Source organism: Microtus ochrogaster, unplaced genomic scaffold (genome assembly GCF_000317375.1).
Source record: "Microtus ochrogaster isolate Prairie Vole_2 unplaced genomic scaffold, MicOch1.0 UNK3, whole genome shotgun sequence".
NCBI lineage: Eukaryota > Metazoa > Chordata > Mammalia > Rodentia > Cricetidae > Microtus > Microtus ochrogaster.
Window position 1 is genome coordinate 8039380 of NW_004949101.1, and position 6137 is coordinate 8045516.

At 42.8% G+C, this 6137-nt stretch overlaps 1 pseudogene; it reads left to right on the forward strand.

Moving 5' to 3' along the window:
• The first annotated feature begins 304 nt into the window (after nt 1-304).
• On the forward strand, nt 305-4524 carry LOC101981414 (annotated as a pseudogene).
• Nucleotides 4525-6137: the final 1613 nt, after the last annotated feature.

The following is a 6137-nucleotide window of genomic DNA, read 5'->3' on the forward strand; positions in this document are numbered from 1 at the left end:
GATTTTTGCCAGTCTACATAGTAAGACCCTGTGAGGGGGAAAAGAGGAAGTAAAATTGTATACAGATTAAAAAGTATCATGTTGGCTTAAAGTGTAAAGCAACATAAATATAAGAGAAATGGAGAAATATTCTAAGTACTGAGGCGCAAACCGCTGTGCATTTCGGATCTATAATTTGACAGACTATCAGACAAGCATAGTGACAAAGCAAAACGGTTTCTAAACTAAATGGATTCATAAAATGGATTTCCCATAAACCCTAGTGGAAATAATTGCTGGAAACGGTGCTCCTGCAAAATAAAACATGAATCCGAGAGGTAAGTAAACAAATCAATAGTTACCAAAGAAACATTTAAGGCATGACAAATCTAAATAAAACCTTGTTTTAGTTTTTAAAAATGTAACAATCCAAGGCTAAAAAGATGGCTCGGCGGTTAGAGCACTGACTGCTATCCCAAAGGACCTGGATTTCGTCCTCAGTACCCACACTACCCTCTGCAATCCCAGCTCTTATTTCCTTGGGAACCAGGCATGCACATGATGCAGAGTACACACAAAATAAATACATTTTTTAAAAATTTAACACCCAGAGCTCAGTTTAAAGTCCTTCCATACTAACTATATTTTTTAAATCTCAGAATAAACTTGATGAAAATATAACAAAATATGTGAAGAAAAATATTCTTTCTGAAGGAATTGGATAGAAACCATGAATAAATTAACACACCTTGAATGAACATAAATATAAATATGCCGGAGCTTCTCAAACTAATGTATAAATACAATACATTAGTAAAGAAAGTATCAGCAGGTGTATAACTAACTTAAAATGTTTTCTCTAAAATTCACTTAGGAAATGAAATTCTTAGAATTCAGAAAATAAGAGGAACAGTAAGGATGAGTGTTCATCTGTGTGCATGCACATGTGTGCACACATCTGTACGTTGAAATGTTCCTTCATAAACAGATATTAAATCATGCCATTATAAAGTTACAATAATTAGAGGACTGGCAAAAGAACAAACAAATAAATCAAGAAAATGGGACAAAGTTTACAGCAGACCAATGCATGATTAGGAAAAAAATGTCTAAAAAGGGTTTTTCAATTCTATGGATAAGAGATGGACAGGAATGAGTGTTAGGGACTAATTGTTCATTAACTTAAGAGAAATGTTCCAATTCATACCAATCACAAGAAAAATTTCAGATGGATTAAAGATAGAAAAAGTTAAAATATAAAGTTCCAGGACAGGAACCAAAAAAAGCTATGGAGAAACCCTGTCTCAAAAATCCAATATATATATAGAGGAGTGGGCCACCAGCATGTCCACACATGGGCAACAAATTAAAAAGTGTCAGTCGATGTAAGGAACAATGAATATTCGAATACTGCACGTATGGAAGTAGAAATCAGAATAGCATTTGGGGAATACCAACTGGGCTTTAGCTATTAATATGTAAACATGCTTTCAAATGACCATTTCTGGGCCAGTGAGTTGGTTCAGTGGGTAAAGGCAATTGCCACCCAACCCTGCCCAGCTAAGTTAAATCCCACATGATGGAAGGAGAGAACAGGCTGAATTATTTTTTATATATAACACATCAGAAATTTTCAAGAATAAATTGATTGACCAAGCATTTATATATATATATATATATATGAGCACAAACTAATTTATCTCCATATTCAATGCATGTTAAATATTACCTCAAGTATTTATACTACAAAGGTCATTCTATTTGTAAGAGCACATTTAATTTTATATATGCATGTAAAATATGCTAAAATATTAAACACAAAAGCTATCAGGATATTCCACATAGTTATTCCCTGTATTAATTTGGTAGTACTGCATGAGAAATATCTACATTCAAATTTCCGCTCTTTTAGTTAATGCTGCATTATTATTATTCAAGCAACACTTTCAATTACTCTAAGGTATGTTATAGCAATACCAATGATACTACACAACGCTCTAGTCATGTAGGTAACTAGAGAAGCCAAGACAGGGTAGGCCTACTGCCTCACTATAACCTTTTGCAAAGTGAACTAAAGCAAGGATTGAAGAGTTCTGAATTCTGCCGTCTTACTGCCCATCCACATAGCATCAAAGAGTGGCTCCCTGATAGTGAAAAGACACGAGTTACAGATTCAGTGGCTTCTAAACCTGCTCTGAAACTGGTCTGGATAGTGGGGGTGTAGCTCAATACAATAGTAGAATACACAGAGCCTTGATTCAGTCCTCAACACTATGAAAATAACGAAACAAATTCTTAAATACTCAGGGAAATTCAGTGACATCGCATTAGCAGAAATAATTATTTCTCTTCTCTCAGTCATTAGAAATCGGTCAGACAGAGTAGCTCCCAGTGGCTCCTAGTTCACCAATGGCTTCCAGCTCTTCAGTGATTCCCAGCTCGGGCTCCCAGCTCAGCTGTTCTGTGTTGTCCTCCTTCCAGATCATGACCCCTGGCCCAAGTTGGAAAATGCCCAGCCCAATCCCAATAAATTCATTGAAGGGGCCTCAGGTCCACAGTCTAACACAGCAGTCAAGGACAAGAAGACCAGCAAACATTATATTGGGCTCCTGTAACCAATATTGAACTGCTACCCTCCTATTCCACCATGGTCCTAATACAGGAGCCCACTGAGGGGACTGACCCCTGGAACCTGCTTGAACTCCAGGACACTGGGATCATATGGTCAGAGGGAGACACCAAGGGAAGATTCTCTGCATTTTCCAGTGGATTGGGAAATTCATTCTTCTCCTGGGCTTTCTCTACTTGTTCATCTGCTCCTTGGATGTACTCAGCAGTACCTTCCAACTGGTTGGAGAGAAAATGGCTGGACAGTTCTTCAGCAACAACTGCATCATGTCTAACCCTGTGGCTGGGATAGTGACTGGGGTGCTGGTGACCATCATGATGCAAAGATGCAGCACGTCTTTGCCCATCATTGTCAGCATCGTTGCTTTTCATCATTGCTGAACATGCGGGCTGATATCCCCATCATCATGAGGTCCAAAGCAGAACCTCCATCACCAATACTATTGTGGCACTGATGCAGGCAGGAGACCAGAATGAGTTCAGAAGGACATTTGCAGGGGCCACTCTCCACGACTTCCTCAACTGGCTCTGAGTTGGTGCTCTTGCCTCTGGAGGCTGCCATCCACTACCTAGAGATCTTGACCAACCTTGTGGTGGACACCTTCAAGTTCAAGAATGGAGAAGATGCCCCAGATCTTCTAAAAGTCATCACAGAGCCCTTCACAAAGCTCATCATCCAGCTGGATAAAAAGGTCACCCAACAAATTGCAATGAGTGATGCAGCAGCCCAGAACAAGAGCCTGGTCAAGATCTGGTGCAAAACTATCACCAGAGTTACTCAGATGAGTATCACCATTCCCTCACCTGATAACTGCATCTCTCCTTCACATTGCCAGACCAATGGCATACAGACTTGGACCATCCAGAATGTAACCCACAAGGAGAACATTGCTAAATGCCAGCACATTGTCATGAATTTTAGTCTCCCAGATCTTGCTGCAGGTATCATCCTACTTGCTGTCTCCCTGCTGGTCATCTGTTGATGTTTGATTATTATAGTCAAGCTTTTGGGCTCTGTGCTCAAGGGACAGGTTTCCATTGTCATGAAGAAGACCCTTAATACTAATTCCCCCTTTCCCTTTGCTTGGTTAGCTGGATACATAGCCATCCTTGTGGGGGTAGGTATGACCTTCCTTGTGCAAAGCAGCTCCGTATTCACTTCTGCCATGACACTACTCCTTGGTACTGGAGTGATCACCATTGAGAGGGCATATCCACTCACACTGGGGTCCAGCATTGGCACCACCACCACTGCCATCCTGGCAGCCATAGCCAACCCAGGAAGCACCTTGAGGAGTTCTCTCCAGATTGCCCTGTGCCATCTCTGGAATCTTGCTGTGGTACCCAATTCCCATTCACCCAACTGCACATCCATCTGGCCAAAGACCTGGGCAACATCCCTGGGCCAGTTCTCAGTCTTCTACCTCTTCTTCTTCTTCCTGACCCCACTAAGAGTGTTTGACCTGTCTCTGGCTGGCTGGCCAGTGTTGGTAGGCGTGGGCGTGCCCATCATTCTGCTGGTGCTCCTGATCGTGTACATCTGGATGTTGCAGTGCTACTGCCCTCACATCCTGCGTCTGAAGCTCTGGGGCTGGGATTTCCTGCCCTTGTGCATGCATTTTCTGAAACCCGGGGACAACATCTCCCTGGCCACCACTTGCTTCCAGAGACATTGCTGCTGCCACCATGTTTGCTGTCCTGTCGTGTGCGCTGCATGGTATGGGGCTGCAAGTGCTGCCGCTGCAGCAAGTGCTTCAGGGACCCAGAGGAGGAGGAAGAGGATGATTCCCAGTCAAGGCCTCTGGGACGTTTGACAATGAAGTTATGAGCAAAGGGCACCAAGATGAGGGCAAGGGTCAAGTGGAGGCCATGGGCATGAAGACCATGTCAATACTACAGTGTTCTAGGGGAACCTAGTCAGGGGAGTGGTGGACCCAAATCCCATGAGATCCACCCATTCCACGTCTCTTGCCACATCACCAGGATTCCTGAGGAGGAGCAGAGCTGACATCAACTGTAGCTCTCCTACCAGAGTTTCAGCCTGTGTGTGAATTGGACTTATCTTGTCCCCTGCTTCCCAAGGGCATCTCCCCTCTCAGAAGACAGTCACAGAGACTGAAACTGTGAATGTGGCCTCACAGATGACAACATCCTTATCTTGCCTAGAATTTGCTTTCAAAGATCATCCTCAACAAAGGACAAGTGTTGAAGGAGGTATTAAGGAAGGTTCTGGAAAGGGCCTATGTAAGCGTATATGTAAATAGATGTACAAAGCTGACCTTTCTTGGTATAAAGCTTCATCGCAAAAAGAAAAGAAATCAATCAGACATACACGAATACACTTAAACTTAAAAGTGCCCTAAACTTAGTAAGTCTATTCCCCAAATTATGACAATCTTATGTTGGAGCAATGTGGATAAAAAGTCCAATAGCGAAACTGGGAAGGAAAAAGAAGAAATATAATATTGCACTCAGTATATGGTTGGGTGCTGCCATGAACGGCACACAGCATAAATCTGGGGCAGTGCCTGAGAAGGATAATTTAAGTCCATCAAGGCCAGGAGGGAGAACAATAAATGCATTTAGTTCCTTCACAGCAATGTATTAAGAGCATGATATGGAAGGGGCCCCCAGCTCCAGTGTTGAAAGAGGACAGACACGCTCTGCAAGGATGACTAGCGTTTGCACTTCAGGAAAAGAAAGGGAGAACATTCCAAACTTAAGGAAGTTCCCAGCCTAGGTGTAAGACTGGATGGGGTGTGGAGGTGGAGGACACACAACTTCAGTGAGAGCAGAACACCCTGGGAAATAACATGATTTGGAAAAATAAGATCTGTCTATATTACTGAATTCCTAGCCCATGTCAAGCTCTCATACATCCATGATTTCATTTAGTTCTCAGAAGGACTTCCTCCTCTCCGCGCACAACTGTACAATTCAGAGAAAATAATGTTTTTCTTGGCTATGGGAATGTTGACATTAAAATAAAATTTTATCCAGGTTGGACCTGGTGGCTCACGTCGCCCACCCCAGCACTCAGGGGCTAAGTCTGCCACAAGTTCAGTGTCAACTTTGGGTACACAGTTCCAGGCCAGCCAGAATAAGACCCTGTCAAAAATAAAAATAAAAAGTTTACCGAAGATTTTAAACTTGAGTATGTGGCAATGGGCTAGCTAGCAGAAAATTGAGAAGGGAAGATGACTTGGGGAAAAGAATATGAGTAGTAATGATTTAGTTCAGGATCATGGATCTTACAGGTATGTGGGGTCTCCCTCATCCTCATTCTCCATTGGTCACCCAGCGACAGGGACAAAGGGAGCACAGGCAGTATGCAGAGCTTTGTACAACCTGTGTGTATGGTGGAAATAGTCTTCTGGGAGACCGCTTCAGTGTTATAGCTCAGCTTTATTCCAAAGTGAGGGGAACACAGAGGATGGGGACAGAAGCTGGGGCATCACCTAATTTGGCAGCATGGTCTTACCATATCGCTGGAACACAATACCTAATTATACGGGCAGGGAGGGGAAAGC